The sequence below is a fragment of the Helianthus annuus genome, chromosome 1 (genome assembly GCF_002127325.2).
Source record: "Helianthus annuus cultivar XRQ/B chromosome 1, HanXRQr2.0-SUNRISE, whole genome shotgun sequence".
NCBI lineage: Eukaryota > Viridiplantae > Streptophyta > Magnoliopsida > Asterales > Asteraceae > Helianthus > Helianthus annuus.
The window spans coordinates 54,414,379-54,434,308 of NC_035433.2; the positions used below are offsets into that span (position 1 = coordinate 54,414,379).

At 35.6% G+C, this 19,930-nt stretch overlaps 1 long non-coding RNA gene across 3 annotated transcripts; it reads right to left on the reverse strand.

The window, feature by feature from the left end:
- Positions 1 to 14,268: 14,268 nt before the first annotated feature.
- On the reverse strand, positions 14,269 to 18,121 carry LOC110936327. Of its 3 annotated transcripts, none has more exons than XR_004870311.1 (7): positions 16,687 to 18,121; positions 16,035 to 16,094; positions 15,670 to 15,957; positions 15,526 to 15,567; positions 15,360 to 15,435; positions 15,051 to 15,266; positions 14,269 to 14,682 (listed from the first exon to the last, which is right to left on the reverse strand). It is a non-coding gene; the product is annotated as an uncharacterized LOC110936327 (long non-coding RNA). The 3 variants fall into 3 exon arrangements; XR_004870275.1 differs by having other exon boundaries at positions 15,526 to 15,579; XR_004870283.1 differs by lacking the exon at positions 16,035 to 16,094 and having other exon boundaries at positions 15,526 to 15,579.
- Positions 18,122 to 19,930: the final 1,809 nt, after the last annotated feature.

A 19,930-nucleotide genomic window follows, 5' to 3' on the forward strand; every position in this document is an offset into this window, starting at 1 on the left:
CTGCTGAAGCTGCTGCTGCTGGGAGTGGTGCTGAGAGTGCACGGGAGAACCGTGGTAAGACTGGTGCATGGGGGAGTTATGGTAGCTGGGGGTAAAAACCCAGTTGTGCTGCTTAAACCTCTCCTCGTAGCTATCAACACCATTGAATGGTGATCCCCTGTATGGTGACCCATCCGATATCTCAATGGGATGGTTAGGCGTGCTGGACGGTGGCAGGGAAGGGTCAGTGTCCTCGTCGACCTCCATCTCGTTACCACCAGAGAAGTGGTCTTCAGGTCCTAGTGGGTTATGACCCACGGGTTCATCCAAGTAGGCATCAGGGTTATACAGGCCCTGATAAACTGGTGCTGGGTAGTGGTGAGGTGACTGGTGTAATGGAATAAAAGATCCATGGGAGTCGTGGGGCCCATTTTCAGAATGTGGCCCAAAGGAGTGAGGTAGGGATGGTGAGGTACTCAGTGATACCGAGTGCCTGGCTGGTTCAGCAAATGATCTCCAAAGATCGTGGGCAGCAGTGTTGTGCGATGCTGATGGGGCTCGCCTGTGCGAAGGCCCTGCCTCGTGGTCATGTGATGTGGCGAATCCTCCTCGTCCTCGCATACGTGGCGGCATGATGAACCTGTCAAAAATCAAACAAGTTGCACAACAAAAATATATATATGAGACAAAGTTAGAAAAAAAAATAAAAATAAACGAAATTTTGAACATTTCCTAAGTTCTTTGTCTAGACTCGAAAATCGAGGAATGTGCAATTGTGTAACTGAGATCAAACACAAAAGACTAGTGTTTAATTCACTCAGCGTTGGCTCTGATACCAACCTGTCACACCCCGATCTCCACGTGTCACCGGTGGGCCCGGTGTGGGGTACAGTGACGTGGTTGGCATCGTCATAGACAAACAACACAATATAATAATGCACAGCGGAAGCAGAAATAGATACATTTCAACTTTAATTAAAATGTAATAATAAATATCACAAGTAGTTGAAACGGATCCACAGGCGGATCAAATAAAATATGATAAAATTGTTCAACAGTTTATTTGTCGTCCGAGCTTGCGAGACTATAGTGGACGCTCTTAGGAAACAGCCAGCCTAGTTCGTTTAGTACCTGCACTTAACCTTTTGGGAAAAATACGTCAGTTTACACTGGTAAATACAAATCAACCGACTCATTTTGAAAATGATTGAAAATTGATTTAAATGCACAAGGCATAAATATTTTTTTTATTTAACTTGGGATAATTATGCAATATAAACTTGTGAACGAATTACATGTACTCGTACTTTTGGTGGCCCGGGATCTGCTGTCCGGGCTAAAGATTAAATGACACACCACATTAAAGAGTTATACACGTCAGGTGTACGCCTACACCCCGTGCTCTGGTCGTGGCCATCTCGTAAGATAATGCCAAGGATATCCGGGACACGGTCAATAACCCCCCCCAAAGCCTAAAGTAAGACAAGACTGTTTAAACGAGTCGCACAAACTATTCAAGACTGTACACCCAAGGCGTAGGATTTGTGCGCTCGATCAAGCGGTATTCTATATACCGTACCCCAAGCCCGTATAGGGAAAATAAGTCAAAATGTATTTACCTGAGCAAGTATGAATCACAATTGGGTAAGTGTTGGTAGCTTTTACTGGGCCTCCTAATCTGGAACAAAGGTTTATAATAGCCTATTAGATTTCTAGCGGGTCTTTTATTTAAGCTTTAGCTTAGACCGGTTAGTTTTAAGGACGATACGGTACAAGCGCACGATTTAAGCGAAAGACCGGATAGAATGTGATTTAGACCCGACAAGTCTGGATACTTGTATAACATGGGTATACTAAATACATTCTGGATTTTGAGACAGAAATGATAACGTTGACCCGTTTCGGTCAATTTACGCAAACTAGTTACGTAAACCGAACCGAACGCTAAAAGGGCGTTACGGGTAGCCAAATGAGTCAAATGCAAGTTCCCTGAGATAATATGCTTTAAATATGATATAATATCAGTAAGTTATGTTATATTATGCCCCGAATGATTTTAAACTCAATTTATGCCATAGAAGGGCATTTTGGTCATTTAAAAGATTATAAAAGAGAAAAATTAGAGATCTGAGTTTCGGGTCTGGTTTATACAGTAAATATGCCTTATTTGGTATATTATAACAGTAGGGTATGACCCGTATACAAAACTTATCATTTAAAATCAAACTATGCACCGTAGGGGTATTTTAGTAATTTCACAAGGGCTAAAACTGCCAAAACTGGAAATCTAAGTTCAAACATTTATACTTACTGTTATTATATGAAAATATACTAATTACATCAGTAGGTATGAGTCTTATATGTTTAAAATGAGTATAACGCCTACTATACGCTAAAAACGCTTAAAATGCGATTTAACGCCGTTTCCGGGTTTTCAAAGGAAAGTTGAGATTTTTATATTTCCAGAATGCTCAAAATAATTTATTTAACATATAAAATCTGTAGAAAAAGGTTTCGGGTCAAAAGAATGTATAAAACTCATTTTATGGCTTAAACGGTCAAAACCGGCATTAACCGAATCGACTTAGCGACGTATGATCCGTTCAGCCAAAAATTAAATAAAAATCCTCAAAAATCCCAAAATAATATATAACATCAGTGGGTAAAAAGTTTTATACCAAAACGTGGCCTGAAATAGGTTATACGCTAAATGCGCCGTTTATGTAACTTTAAGATATAGTTTTACGATATCGGCCATAACTCAAAATCTGGACCACCAACTGACCTCAAATTTTCGGTGCAAGTTTATATATTAGAAATAAAGATTTCTACTCTTTCACTTTTCCAAAAATCACGTTTTATATCAAGAAGGGCAAAATAGTCCACTTTAAGCATAAATCGGAAACATGCAAATGAATCGGCTAAGTATAGACTCGAGTTATAAAAATTCCAGAAAGTTTAACCAAAATAAAAGTGGTCTAAAATACACTCCAATACAGATCTCAAACATGCATGCACGAATCCGAATCGAGAGTCAACGAAAAAGTCGTTTTATAAGACTTTCGGTTCCAATCCGGGTTTATACTAAAGATTGTCGAGTTGATCATGGTAAAACATATTCTTATATTCCTTATGAAGCTATTTTTGATGATCAAACTGATTGCATGTCATCTACATTACCATTTACGCTATATTTCGCAAAAACCATTTCTGTTGACTTTTTAAGAACATCTTTGACTCGACAATTAGCATGCATAAAGTGGGAATCAGAGAATACCCTTTTGAGGGTTTGTTTCCCACATAAATACCAACATATCAGTGGTTTCAATTTGAGAAATGACAGAGCCAAACTCGTTTAATCGAAAAGTCAAACTATATGAACAACGGTTTGACTTTTAGCAATTAATCTATGCTAGGACGAATTATAGAATGATATGGAAGCTTACCAAGGTCCTAATGAAGCTTAGTTAACACTAGGAGGTGGCCTTGTCGTTTAGAATTGCTCCAGAAGTGCCTTGAGAGTTCTTGAAAGTGCTAGTGTTCTTTGTTTGCAACAAGTGCTCAAGAAAATGAATGAATGATCTGCTTTATGGGGGTAATTCAGAGGTTGTAGCAAGTTCTCAGTAGCCTAGGCATGCAAGAACTCCTATTGGAGCAAAATGGAGGTGCTGCAAGCTGTATATCACTCACAATTCGGGCCAAATAGCTGAATTCGCGATTTTCTGATACTGGGCAAACCATACGGACCGTATGGTCCCAGCTATACGGTCCGCAAGGACCTGATCAGTATAAACAAACTTTCATTTGTTGGCAGAATTGGCCCCTGACCTTCGTACGCGATGTTTTGATGTTTATCTTTACTCGTAAACCCCCAAACTTGGTTTTAAGAATCTTGGGACATTTACCAACATGGTAATGTCCTCGGATAACTTTGCGCTCAACCGAAAAGCCATGAATTTCGACGTTGACGCTTTTAACCCCTCAAGTACGGTTTTGGCCATAACTTTCTCATACGTTATCGAAACTTCATGAAATTTTTACCACATAATCTAGTGAGTATATTTTAGCATTACAATGCTTCGGGTCTGCCAAAAGTTCACTCAGAGGTATAAATTCAACATGTTGACACTTTTAGCCCCTATAGTTTGCAATTCCTCACTTTTGTGCAATTTTCCGCGTCGTATGATCCATGAACCATCCGTTTAAGGTTGTAAACATTATGTAGGGTTATCATAGAGTCTATTTATCCATTGTTGACACTTTGGACCCTTACGTTCCATAGTTTTCACTGTTTGTCACTTTTAGTCCCTCTAAAGTTTGTTTTCACATACCGGAACCTTATGACACGTGTCAAGACATTATTGGACGAAATTTTCGAGGTGTTACAATTATCTTGCGTGATGTAATGTATTTTATGCGGTTATATGTTTCGAATGTGATAACTACGAGATTTTGTGGTTCTACAGGTTAATCGCTTAATTCGGTGAAGTTAGGATGCTTGGAAATGAAGCGGAACACCTGTGGATGATAATCAAGGTATATTATATTATTCAGTATTGATTTCGGGTTAGAAGATAGCTTGGAAGTGCGAGAAATGCAAAAGAATGAAGTCCAAGGGTCTATGTGTCATTCTATGAAACTTGTGATTTGAAGAAAGTTGAGTTGTGAGTTGCGATGTAAGCTACGGCTGAACTGTAGCCTACGGTTCTATCATAAAGTAACAGATCAACAGCTACGTGATGTACGCTACGATTCATCTGTAACCTACGGTTCAGCCAGACATAAAGAAACAGCCAGCACGATTTGTAGCCTACGGATCAGACGTAGGCTACGACGGACTTGAAAAGGCAGCGCGAAATTGACGTTTTTAAGGGTATTAAAAGGCTCGTGGAGGAGCGCTTTTGGACGAATTTTTGGGATACAAGACACCCTTGGGCATCAATATTCACCAACAATCACCATACTTTCCATCAAAACCAAGATCAAGATGATGAAATCAACCGTTTATCAAGCTTTTGATGATCAATCCATCAAAATCCAGGTGGAGGATTTTTGAAAGTGAACTAGGTTATGTGTTTGAAACTTGTTAAATCCGGTAATCTAAGCATTCGATGCTTGTTACCGGTTGATTTGATTTAGCTGATTTGTAAACAATTGATTTTGCTTAAAACCTAGTTTTGATTCTTTCAATTCCCGAGAGTCTTAGTAATTGGGATATATTAGATAGGGATTGGGTTTGGTAATCTTCAATTGATAATCGTGTGATAACCTCTCGTTGTTAATCAATCAGAGTACTTAGTCCTCTTTTATCACAATCAGTTAAATCAGATTATACAATTATGTCTATGTAATTGTAAACAATCCAACACAAACTGAATTTACTTTGAATCCGAAATCCGGAGGAACCATTGTTCTCTCCCATTGTTTGCAACTTCGTATTTTCGTAATTTGCTAGTAATCAAACAATCAAACAACCAATTGAGCTTTACTTTTTAGTAATAGTAATTCAATACTTAGCATCGTGACACTTTCCACAATCCTCCTATGGTTCGATATCCTACTTATCCTATCTACATAGTTTAGTTGGTTTTTGCATGTTCTTAACGACAGACATCACTTTTCACAACAAGTTAAGATGGATAAAAGGACATGTTCAATCAGACATCATTGGTAATCCAAAAGATGGTGTAAGAACAAGATCTGCTACAGCACATGAGTGTGCATTTGTCGGGTTCTTAAGCAAGATAGAACCTAAATCTATTAAAGAAGCTCTAAATGACTCATAATGGATTCAAGCAATGTAAGAAGAGCTTGATCAGTTTGAAAAGAGTCAAGTATGGAATCTCGTGCCAAAGCCAAATGACAAATCCGTCATAGGCTCAAAATGGGTATTTAGAAATAAATCAGATGAAAATGGCACAATAACAAATTGTCAACAAGAAGGAATAGACTATGACGAAACCTTTGCACTAGTGGCCAGATTAGAAGCAGTAAGAATCTTTCTTACTTATGCGGCATCCAAAGGCTTCAAGGTATATCAAATGGTTGTGAAATCTGCATTCCAAAATGGTAAGATTGAGGAAGAAGTATATGTGCATCAACCAGAAGGCTTTGTTGATCCTAAATTTCAAAATCATGTTTACAAAATAAATAAAGCCTTGTATGGTTTGAAGCAAGCTCCTAGAGCATGGTATGAAACTCTTTCAAACTTCTTACTCAATTCTGGCTTCACAAAAGGTACTATTGATACAACTCTCTTTCTTAAAACACATAAGGGTCACACTTTGTTAGTCCAAATTTATGTTAATGACATCATATTTGGATCAACAAATGAAAAATTTTGCAAAAAGTTTCAAAAATTAATGACCAGCCACTTTGAAATGAGCATGATGGGTGAATTAACTTTTTTCTTAGGTTTACAAGTCAAACAAAGAGATGATGGAATATTTCTAAGTCAATCTAAGTATGTAAAAACAATTTTGAACAAATACTCACTTAAAAATTGCTCAATTTCAAAAACTCCCATGGCAACAGGGAAAAAACTTGATTCTGATAAAGAAGGAACATGTGTGGATATTAAAACCTATAGGGGGATGATAGGATCATTGTTATACTTAACTGCAGCAGACCAGATATTATGTTTGCTACATGTTTTCTGGTAAGATACCAATGTAATCCTAAAGAATCCCACCTAAAAGCAGTCAAAAGGGTTTTTAAATATCTAAAGGGCACATTAGAACTTGCTCTTTAGTATCCTAAAGATACAAATCCTGAACTAATTGCATACATAGATGCAGATTATGCAGGATGCAAGATGGACAGAAAAAGCACATCTGGTGCATGTCAAATCTTGGGAGAAAAGTTGGTATGTTGGGCAAGTAAGAAACAAAACTGTGTTGCAACATCAACAGCTGAATCTGAATATGTAGCTGCAGCAAGTTGCTGTTCACAAGTGCTATGGATGCAAACTCAGCTGAAGGACTATGGAGTAAATCTGACAAAGATACCAATTCTATGTGACTCAAAGAGTTCAATTGCAATTACAGAAAATCCAGTTCACCACTCTAGAACCAAGCACATAGATGTCAGATATCACTTTATAAAGGATCATGTTGAAAAAGGTAACATAGAAATGTACTTTGTTCCAACAGAAAACCAAATTGTTGACATTTTCACAAAACCTCTTGATGAAAGGAGACACAATTTTCTGATCAGAAAACTTGGCATGGTTAACATAAAAGATGAAGAAATTTCAGAAAACAATAAGTCACAAACTGAAAATCAAATAGATGAATCTAAAAGAGATAATCAGGGTGTAAGTAAAAATTCTGATGATCTCAAAATGAAACAACAGATTTTTGATAAACATAATCAGCAATCTGGTGAAACATCGAAAATCTAATAAGAGTAAATTACAAGTTTTGTCCTTTATGTTTACATCAAACTGCAGGTGCTGTCCTTTTGGCCAAAAGTTTACAGACGGTGTCCTTAACCTTTCAAAATCTTGCACGTTTTGTCCTTTAGGCCAAACCTAGTTTGAAATCTCAGTTAAAACTGTCATGTGCAAGGCACATGAGGGTAAAATGGTAATTTCTCTCACCCTTACACTTTCCCTTCTTCTTCAATGATTTAAACCTGAAATCAAATCAGATAATAATTTGGTTTGCAAAAGACAGATAATAATTTGGTTCGCAAAAGATCATACCTTCTTGACGATTACACTAAATGCCAAAATGAAGATCGGGGTGATTCTGAACTTGTCGGAGTCTTCCAACCGCGGACTGTGGGATGGTAATGAATGGTGTTGGTGGTGTAAGTGACGGTGGTGGGTTAAATCGAGGGTGGAGGATGGATGATGTTCATCAACGGTGGTGATCAGCGGACTCAGACAGCGGTTACGGCGGCGGAGAGGTGGTTCTCAGTGATAGGTGACGGTAAAATGGAGAATCGGAGAAGGTGATGGTGGTTGGTGGCCGACGGTGATGGTGGTGTTTGTGGTGGTGAACGGAGGGTGGTGGTGAGTGACGATGATGGCTGAGGATGATGGTGGAAGGCGGAGGTAGGTGAAATCGGTGTGGTGGCTGAAGGTGGAAGACATTGGTGATAGCGGTGGTGGGTGATTGCAGAGATGGGGGAAGAATTTTGAGTAGCAGCCAACTGGATGAAAGCTTGTGAGGGGATTTTTAGGTTTAAATCATTGAAGAAGAAGAAGAAGAAGGGAAAGGGTAGTGAGGGAAATTATCATTTTACCCTCATATGCCTTGCACATGATAATTTTTAACTAAGATTTCTAACTAGGTTTGGCCTAAAGGACAAAACGTGCAAGATTTTGAAAGGTTAAGGATACCGCCTGTAAACTTTTGACCAAAAGGACAGCGCCTGCAATTTGATGTAAACATAAAGGACAAAACTTGTAATTTACTCATCTAATAAATTATCAAAGTATCTGATAATTTACCAGAAAATCTGATGACTCATCAGAAAATCTGACAATTTACTAGAAAATCTGATTAATCATCAGAAAATCTGATAAAACATCAGAAACACTATTGATTATCAAAGAATTTGATGGATTTCATATTCTTTATTCATATCTCATACTTGTATAAACATATAACTGTAAATAATTTGTTTCTGAATTCTTTTTATAAATTAAAAAAATTCAAAAAGGAGGAAAGGCCACTTGCATTTGCATTAATAGTTCAAAGCCACCATAGGGAAAATCAACCATCACAGGCAAAATTTTCTGAACAAAAATTCATTTCTCTTCTACTTCCAAAGCATGCAACGTCATCTCTCAAAGAAGTATAGCAAGACACATGGGCATAAAAATGATTAGGGGCTATGAAAAGTAGCCGCCTAGTTATTAAATGCAGCATCAAAGCATCTCACAAACGGGGGCTTAAACTCTGCCACACGCTTCTGATGAAAGATAATGCACTCAATGAAGAGTAAGGAAAGGATAAGGAAATCTTGAGTTTTTAATACCATTTATGGCAAAACTATCACTTTCACCTATATAAATTAACAAACTCCTGAAGACTTGCTTCATCACAACTACCACTTCAAATATTTTTCAAAAAAGCACAAAAATCCTTTCTCAAAACCCTAATGGTAGCCGAAATAAAAACTGAGCACTTTCCTCTTACTCTTCACACCACTCATAACCTGAGACTAAGGTCCAAGCTTGAAAGCCCTGCATGGGAGAATTACAGACTAGTGTACAACATGTTGAGGCTAAGTCCTTTGGGCTATGCCATATCAACACACATCACAATCTACCCCACACTACTTCAAGAATTCTGGTGGAGAGCAGAGACCATCTACAAAGGCACAAGGATGTGGATAAGAAGCACGGTGATAAATAGGGTAATCATTCTAAGCGAGGAAACTCTTAGAGTTGCCCTCCAGTTGAATGATGGACATAGATGCCGACTTCTTCACAAGAGAAACACTGGAACAAACCTTGAAGGAAATGGGTTATAATACACCCAACCGCTCAAGGCAGATCAGCAGATCTGGTTTTATTCCACCATACCAGTATCTGGTAACACAGCTTGGTGTATGCTTTTCGAGAAAGATTGGACACTTCAACGAGCTGTCTTAAAGGTTGATGGAAGTGTTGCATGCAGTTGTACAAGACAAACCCTTCAACTTCTCCAAATTTCTCATGAGAGGTTTGGAGGCAAACATGCATACTAATCAACCTTTCCTGATCTATCCCCGTTTTGTGACGAATATGATTACAAGCCAACTGGGCTTTGGAGGAATGACAAACTGGTACACAAGGGCTCAGGTTGTTTTACAAGAAGACTTGAATGTTCCCTCCTTGGTGCCAACAAGTCAACACACAGGGCATATAACTTATTTGTGGGTGTATGCCACTCTTGTTTATAATGATTAGTTATTTTTTCTTTTCCGTAAGTTTTCCTTTCTTTGAATGGTATATATTTGTTTTGTTTAAAAAAACACTATGATAGATCTAGGGGGAAGTAAATGGCATATCTGATAAAATCATGAAAGATCTGATAAAATCTGGTAAAAATCAGAAAATCTGATGAATATGATAAACTTATCAGAAAAGCTGATGAATCTGATAAACTTATCAGAAAATCTGACGATTCACCAGAAAATCTGATAACTCATCAGAAAATCTGTGTAATAACTAGTAAGTCTGATAACTTAATGGAAAAAAAAGAGAAGAAACATCAGATATAGTTGCTTAAAACCAGATTTAAAACAATGACAAGATAACTTTTGACAAAATAGGAAAAGATTCATAAAAGTTTCTATCAAAGTTGAAAAAAATTTCATTTTCTAGATAGTCAATCTTAAAAAAAAGGACGTGCAATTTTTATATTTTTTTAAATTTTTCACAACAACACTCCTAGGAAGATCAGAACAAAGACTTGATGTTCAGAAATGCTATGTAAGTAATATCCTCAAAACTCTACTCATTCCCTCTCATCTAATCTCTCAAAAAAAAAAAAAATTCCTTAATGATTCAGTTTCTGATATGAATCTGATATGTTCTGATGAAGTATAAAGAAAAATCCATCAAAACACAAATTAGGAATTTTTCTGATACACGTCATCATAAGGACTTTTTGGGGAAAGAAGGTCAATTTCAAAAGGGATTTCATTGGACCCCTTTATGACAAAAAGGGTCCCATAGGAAGAAAATGTGCAACTTGGTTGTTAGTATTTATCACCTAAAACTTTTGAAATCTTTGATTTTTAATAAAAGATATACATATAAAAAAAATTCAGAGATATACCAAAGGTTTTATTGACAGTTGTTTTAAACAAGGGATTATAACATCATTAAGGTGTCATTAACCACCTTAAATACTAACCACCCGCGATAAATACTCCATGATCTCTGTCTCAAAAACACTATAAATACATCTTGTAAACGGCAGAGTAAACCACCTTCAACTTCTACCCTCAAAATCAAGAACCCTAGAAACCTTTTCGAAGCAAAATTCAAAACACCATGGTCGCAATCAACATCAACAATCCACCAAATGAACACTCTGTTCAATTCATCAGTGAAGTGAGTTCCCACCTTTAAAAAACAATAATGAAGTGATGAACACCAATATTGAAGAGTATGACATGAAGTGCCAAATTTGAATTGAATTTCTGACAAGATGCCCAATTGCTCAAGCCCTAAAAGATCATACAACAACTGGTGAAGACCCTCAAACATACAAATACGTATGAGCTGACAGCACACTTGTGGGGAGACATCTTCATTGTAATTACACTGGAGAAAATAAGGGAATGCTTGGAGTAACCTATAAGCCACAACTATGATCCAGCACCAACAAAAGATGACATGTTTGCACATCTTGATGTTGTGATGGTATACAAGGTAAAAATCTCAAAAATTGCTGACTTTAAAAGAAACAAATTAGTTGCCTTGTGGCAAGTGATGATGGAGATTTTGAACAAGTGCATATCATCAAAGATTGGGGGAACAGATTAGATCAATAAGAATGTTCTGACAATCATGCTTAGTCTTATCACAGGTATGAACATTGATTTTGGAACGGAAATTTTTAATTTAATAAGAAGATCAGTATTGACAAATACTGGGAGAATAGATTCACATCTACCCTTTCCCAGATTTTTATCAATCCTAACTTCTGATGTGTTTGCTGAGAGGAATATGGAAATTCCTGCATCAGAAAACATGTGGAGAACGGAAGTGATGAGACCATGGTTTGCAATAGGCTTCTGGAAATCAGATTATGATGTGCCTGCCTTATCAGAAAGTATGATGAATCTGATACCAAAGGATTCACACTACAGGGCAGAATATTTGAATATACTGAACAGAAGACTAGAAGATGGACTAGTGTATGACAGTGTATCTCCAATGGAGCATGATGCCCAAGAATCAAGTGTACCACAAACGGAGGAGGAGGCTCAATCAGAACCTGAACAAGGTAATGAACAAGTCCAACTGAGTCCAATGGATGAACAACATCATGGAGAAACATCATACATGGGAGAAACAGGTGCACAACATTCTAAACTTAATGTTGTTCAAAATTCTGATAGTGATTCTGATGAATCAATTAAGGGTAATTATGTTTTAGAACCTAAAGTACCTTTTTCTGATAAACAAGATTTGAATATGTCCACAGACCCATTCTCTAAATCAGATAATGAGGAGGAGAATGAGGTGGAAACAGGTGGAGATCAGTTTACTGATCAAGGAAACCTGGAAGAGAAAAACAAGAGTTTCTCAACAACTCGTGGACAACCTGAAAAGGTTCAAGGAAATAAGGAAAACCCGAATTTGAATGAGTTTCAATATTCTGGTAAGGGTATGGAGGATTGGGATTACTTCCAACCTGACAACGTTAAAATAGCAGCAAGTGTGTCTTCTGCTGGTGTTAAAGGTGGAACATATGTTGTTCCTCCTGTTACCCAACAAACTATGTCAACAGAACAACTTCATAAAGAGCTTGAAAACATTACAAATGTTTGCACCGGAAAGACAGCCACAGAAGAGAAGCTTGATCTACTACTGGAAGAGATCAGAAATCAAAGATCTGATATGAAGGTTTTATAAGAAACTGTTGAAACTATCAAGAAACAAACAGAAGACAACACTGCAATCCTGAACAAACTTCAACAGTCATCAGAAAGAAGAGAGACTTCATCAGACTTTGAAAAAGTTGTTAAAGAGATTCAAGAGATCAAGACAAAAATGGCAGAAGCTGCAAGTGCAAGAGAAAATTCAAGTACTGGGAAGATTCTGGAAGAAATTCAAGTCTTAAGAGCTAACAACGACAGTATGGCAGAAGCTCTTGGGAAGATGATGGTGGAATGGACAACACAGAAAATCAAAACAAGCTGGAATTTCAAAAGTTGCATAAACAAGAGGAGATGAATGCTCAAACTCTATCCAATGTTCAATTGTTAGTAAAGAGGTTGCAGCTAAATGTTGCCAAAATAGCAAACAAAGATGTGCATGAGCTGAGAACCCCGATTCCACAAGAAACACCATTAAAAGAACCAGAAATCTCTCATCAAGAAAAGCCCAAATGAGCAGAAACTTCAACCCAATACAAGCAAAAACAACCCATAGATCCCTCACCAGATGTGCCAAAATCAGAAAGAGTAAAGATGCTGACACTAAAACCAATTTCAATTGAATCCTCTTCCATCTCAAAAGGCCAACAAAGTATGGCCCTTTCTGATGAAACAGAGTTCAGAAGACAATTGGCTGATGATGGGAAAAGAAAATGGCAAGGGGAAGTGATATCTTCAAAAAGGCCAAAAACAGTAATCAGAGAAGGTCCTGATGGAAAGCCAAAAGAGTACACACTTCTGGAAGCTGATCAGGACACTATGATGTACCCTGAAGAATACCTGAAGAACTACTACTAGGATGATGAGGAGGACAAACCGGAAAGGCCTCTCTCTCCTATGAGCTCAAGAATTGTTGAAGTAAGACAAATGAGAAACAGGTCTATCATGCATAATCCCCTTACAAATCTAGTAGTTGGTATTGAAAAAATAAGCATTGAAAGTCATCAAGGTAAAATCATGGGAACTTATGAGCAAAACAAGTATACACTAATCAGAAAAGATGGCAGCACAACAACTGTTATGGATGCAAATTTGGCTGATAAACTTCATCCCCTGGATATAGTAAAGATGAAACAGATTATTGATCAAGCAAAGGGGAACACAAGGTACAACCGAAGAGCCCTTCACAGCATCTCAGAAGCAGGAAGAAAAGCTTATCATAGAGCTGCACTGGCAGACTTTGACTTGTGCATCAATTTCGAATATAGCAAAAAAGTGCACATACCTCCTCCCAACAACACCATTCCAGCCGAAATCATGTCCAAAGCAAGAACTGGATCAATCTTTGAAACACCTGAAATACCAGTAGTGTTCAAAGATGCTAATAATGAAAGAGCTTTGTTTAGAATTGATGAAATTTACAAGTATTCAAATCAGACCTTGAATTACATCAAAGATTGCATGAACCAGAAACAAGCTCAACTCAAAGAGAAAGGAAAGGAGAATGAACAGTTGAGGAAGAAAATTGAAGATATTATTAATGAATGGAATGAAGCTAGAGGATAGTACAAAGACCTATATATAGCAACTCACAAGATAATTGATCACAAGAAGAAGTTGAAGAAAGGTGACACTTTCAAAAGTGGTGTGAAGATAAACTGATAAAACTTACTTTTATGGTCTGTTTGGGAACAATGTTTTCGTTTTGAACTTGTTTGAATTTTTCTTATTTTGGTTGTTTGAAGTTCGTTTAAAGTTGGTTGAAATTTGTTTATGTTTGACATAAGTAGTTATTTTTCTTACAATACTTAGGGGGAAACTGTTAGGAAACTTTTATGTAATTATTGAAGAAAAATATATTCAGCCTGATCTATAAAAGAAGATAATGTCCTGAAGATCAAACAACAAGAAGAAACGAGATAGGACACCTGAGAAGAACAACACATCTTCATCAAAGAATCAGAAGTTGATCAAGAACAAGAGAAGATTATCAGAAAAGACCATTCTAATGGATCTGATGATATTTCTGATGAAATATCATTAGTTTCTGGTAAATCTGATCATTCGACTTTCTGATGATTTGTTCATTAGAATTTCAGATGAAGTGGTTAACAGAAATTCTGATATACGCCACTTGTCTGAACGAGTTCTAGCCTGCCAAAATAACCAAAGCAACTTGACATTATTGGATTCAATGAATATGTTAAGAAACTACTTTTTGCAGGGCAAGTGCATGAATAAACAAATGTTCATTCATGCCCCGAGGCTTTCTATAAATAGAAAGCTCTTCAGCAAAGGACGATGAGTTAAGCCTAGTATTCAATACATACAGCAAAAACTCCATTGTCCTTTCACCTCAGAATTACATAAGTATTCGCTTGTAATAGCTAATAACCTTACAATCACCTTGAAAACCATTTTGTTTCAAAGTGATATAAATTTGAAAATTCTGTAGTTCTTGTTTCTTGAAAGTTTGATTTCTATTTCCGCAAACTATTTTCACATTTGTTGAAATCACTTACCAGATTACGAGAAAAGAAAGTTTTTAAGTCCAACTGGGACCAACACTATTTTTCTTCATGAATTGATTCCAACGTACGATTGCAAATCGAAATCCTTTTTTTCCCATGCCTCTCCTTCCTAACATGCATCTTACTAACTTCACCAGCAATGTTCTTAGGCTTGATCTTTTTGCCAACCCTCACCTTAGCAACTTCAGAAAGTTTAGTAGGTAGACGCTGCGGAAAAATCATTTACATATAACATTAGACAATAGATTAAGATAGTAAATGCAATTAAATTAAAAAATGTAAAAAGAATCAGAATATTACATGCTATGAACGTGTATGTCTTGCTGACTTGATTACTTACTATAATCAGTGCTTGAATATCCTGACCAGGGTTTTCCTTCAAAATATAAATTAATTTGTAAATAAGTGAAAACAACACGAAAATTAAATTAAGAATTTCAGTAAAGTATAAAAATAACAATATTACCGGATGCTCAGCATCATTTGCTGGATTCGGAGTGTTGTTTTCCTGAGCAGGGGACTGACACGTTATAAAATATATATTCTCAATCACACACAACCTAACAATTACACAATCTATTAATATATAAACCACAACTAATGATATTACCACATCATGTTGAGCTAATGGAATTGGTTGTAGATTTGCAAGAAACAGCTGGATACCATCAGGATTGAATTTCGTAAGCTTGAACTTCCTATCACCCAAATACTAGAACGCAACAAACTTAGCAAACTTGAAACTAATCTCTTCAACAACTTTCACCCACGAATGACAAAAGAAAAACAGATCCCTGGACCTCCCAATCTTGATTCGCCGTGTATAACCTTCGTCAACCATAACATTGTATACCACATTATAACATCGGACTAATATTATGACGGCTGATGACAAAACCTGAAACGCGGCAAAATATTAAATAAGATAAGATATGCAACCATTATAAATGTCAATATAAGATTTTGTATACATACAACATGAGTACAGGAGGGCTCTAAGATGATGTAATTGAAAGAACTTTGTTTATCACCAACCTTGTCCACAAGACAAAAATTAGATAATTTCTTCCGAGACTTGCATAAAATAGTAAAATCAACATTAAACATAGTTAACATGAAATCAACATATGGCTCAAACGGTGTAAAAACCAATAAAGAACTACGCTTCAAACCAATACTTTTTTCCAACCATCAGTAATTGTTATACCCTCGTTAACTTCCTTATAAGTATAAAATCAAAAACCCTAAAATGCTATGAGGCTACAATCTGATCAAAATAAGAAAAATGAAGAAACCCAAGGAAATTAGAGTTCTATAATATAAATCATTGATGTATAAAATCAAAAAAAAAAAATTATGAACAACAACTTAGCATAACCGATTTCCCTCAAACAATCAAAAAATAATGATGAACAACAACTTAGCATTAACCAATATCCCTCAAACAGGATATGAAATATTGAATACAAAAGGTGAAAATTAGGGTTTTTAATGATTCTGAATGTAAAACAAAAATATACATCAAAGATTGACAAATAATTAAAATAAAAAAGATTTCAAATAAGAATCACTCGATAAACAAAATCAAAATACATAAGTATAAATGAAACAATGAACAAAAGATTACCTAGTTGATCAGATATGGATCGTAGAGAAGAAAATCGATGAAAAATAGGATCGGATGATTTTCACCGTGTTGACACGATCGCAGTCCAAAGCTTTTAGGGTTTAACGATTTTGAGCGAAGAGTGAATGAGGTGGAATTCGGACAAAACGTTTATAAAGGATCCACTGATTACGGTTTGAGTATGTTGAAACTAGTTCGGATCCCGCGTTGCTTTGCTTAGGAATGGTAAAATGGTCAACATAAATACCTAAACTCATTGAGGGAGTGACACGTGTCCCCTCAATATTTAATTTATTAGTGCAAATAAATTACACCATGTATAGTTAAGGGAGCTATTGGGCTTACCTAAAGTTTGAAACGAAGGAACCTGTAATCACTATGGTTCGCATGGATTAAACCATGACAACCGTGCAACTCCCTTTCCTTAATTAATTAAATATATTTTACACAAAATAAATTTAAAAAAAAAAATATGAATGGTGGTTTAGTTATGACCACACCATATAGGATGCTGGATTTGAATGGTGGATGAGAATGAGGTGACATGACGTTAAAGGGTAATGATGGTCTTGAAGGTCATGACCACATCCTATAACCTACTGTATTGTATATATAACTTAAAAAATAAGAAATATACAACAAATAATACAACTAGTTACTTATTGTGAGGTATAGATTATTTTATCAAAATCAAAGTCTACTTTATTAAACAGTTTAATCAAATCCTCATCATAAATATTAAACTATTAACCATATATTAACATGTGTGTGACAAACAACAGTGAACCAAAAGATTAAAACTCTTTTAAAAATTAAAATAGACTCCATGCCAGCCAGATTCATTGCATGGTATTAACATGAAACAACGACGGTTCATGGTGGGACCTTGGATGGTGTAAAAGCCAAGAAAAGAAGAACAAACATGATTAACACCGGTATCAACAGCAGCCACTGCGGGGGCTGCGGCGGAAGCGGCGGCAGTAGCAACGGTAGAACCACCAGCAACACCGTGATCGCCACCATCACCACCACAACTATCAACCCGAACGACCACCGTAACTTCATCTTATCAATCTTCTTCAGTTACTGATAAGTAGTTTTGTTTTTTAAACCGCAAATTTTACTCCTTTACACCATGGATAACAATAGTTAACAACACCATGGAAGTTATTAGTGGAACATAAACATTTGCATGGACGATTGTCGGTTGTTGGAGATTGGTTGTGTGTATATATATGATGAGTGTGTGTGAAGTTGAAGGTGTGAATTGAAGAGAGGGTGTTTGTCAATGTTGTTGTTTGAGGGAGAAGGTGTAGGACCATATGCAACAACAATCAAACTCTCATGTCTCTTTATTCAAACATGGATGTTAAAACCTAGGAAATATCTGACATTTATGACTAGGATATATATACACATATATATAATTTTTTATTGGTGGATAAATATTAGAATTCTTTTATTTAAATCGTTAAAACACAAATACATATAAAGTTTATTTGTATTAAGTTTATGATAAAAACATTTACTGATTTTTAGCCATTTAAAAAACATAGCTTAAAGCAATGATCACAAAATGTTACATAAGATAAGCCGGTTAGAAGCCTTAATTTTAATTGACTCAAAATAAATTAATAGGGAGTTCACAAAACAACCAATCAAATCAATACACATGTAAAAAAACTAGCTAAATTTAGGCTCTCTATATGGCCTTTTCTGATGTAAATTTTTGGATATGTTTTGTAAGGCCCTGAAAACCCAGGAGCTCAACTCGTTGGTAATATGACAAGCATACGTAGTTATAGGCCAAAATGTCACCAATACGCAGCGGAATAATTAAACAATGTACAAACAAAACATCAGAATACGAAAACAACCAAAGTGTACAAGTTTGTTCAAAACATGGATGCTAAAACACTAAAAGATGTCGGGTAACCGCTGCCAATGCCAAAGAGCCGCCAAAGTGTATCAAGACTCTGGTACTTTTTTCCATTAAAAACTTTTTAAAATTTTGTTTTCATGTATGTTTTTAACTGAGTTTGATACAAGAAAAAGTAAATAAATATTGAGTAACTAATAAAACAATTCTAAAATATTAATGTTTCTAACTAAAGAAGTTGAATATATGAAACGTTTATCAGGCCCAAATTTCCAAGTTAAAAGTAACAATAATTCAGTTTATCTATATCTTGATTTGAAACTATGAATATAAACTTTCGGGTGGATAAATATTTTTGATGGAGATGGTTAACAAATAAGCTGTGCAATTGCATAGCTTGATGGGTGAAAGTGAAAGCCTGGAATTTGTTTACAATATTATTGCTTTTAAAAAAAAATTCCTTTAAGAAATTCCGATATATTATATGTATATTTTAGTGATAAAAATAAAATCTTTGTAGCATCAAGACCGAAAAAAAAAAATAACTTGTAAACCCCGACATATATCTCAATTGGTTGAATAAAAGTACAGATTTTTGGACGAGTTAGATTTTTAAGCGAATATAATTTTATATATTTTCAAAAATAAATATGTATAACTAAAAAAGGCTAGAAAATAAATAATATTTTATTCTTAAGTTTTGTATGTTTTATTAAGCACATGTCTACACGTAAATACAGTTTCGTGCATGCATTATTGGAGAAAAATCATATGCTTCAAAGGTAAAAGATTTCATCTTCAAAAAGTATGTTGGATTATCTATACTATATAATAAAAGAAACCAATAAAAGGACACATGTCATTCATTCAAACCATCTATTTTTATAGATAATTAATATCAATTAAAAATAATTATAAAATTAAATTTAATATAAATTTAAATACTTTGTATAGGAGATAATATAATATTTTATAATATTTATAACTTTGTTATAGTTTTCTTCTTACCCCAAAATTTTATCAAATTTTATATTTACCCTTTCTTAGCCCTTAAGTTCAGGAAATGCAATTTTTAACCACTTAACTTTTTATAAACTTTGTAAATGCCACTTTGACCCCCTCAAGAGTTTTTGCCTTGACGATATAAATTCGAGTTAGTCGGGTCGCGTATAATACCTTATGATTGTACGATATAAATTCGATTTACGTTACGTTTTGATCCAATCGCAATGCAACTATGGGATATATTGAGTTCAATCGGATACGTTAAAACATGCGTTTTTTATATGGTTAACACATCACATAACGCTTGAACTAATCGTTTTGATATAAATTAATATAATGTAAATGATTTATTTATTTTAT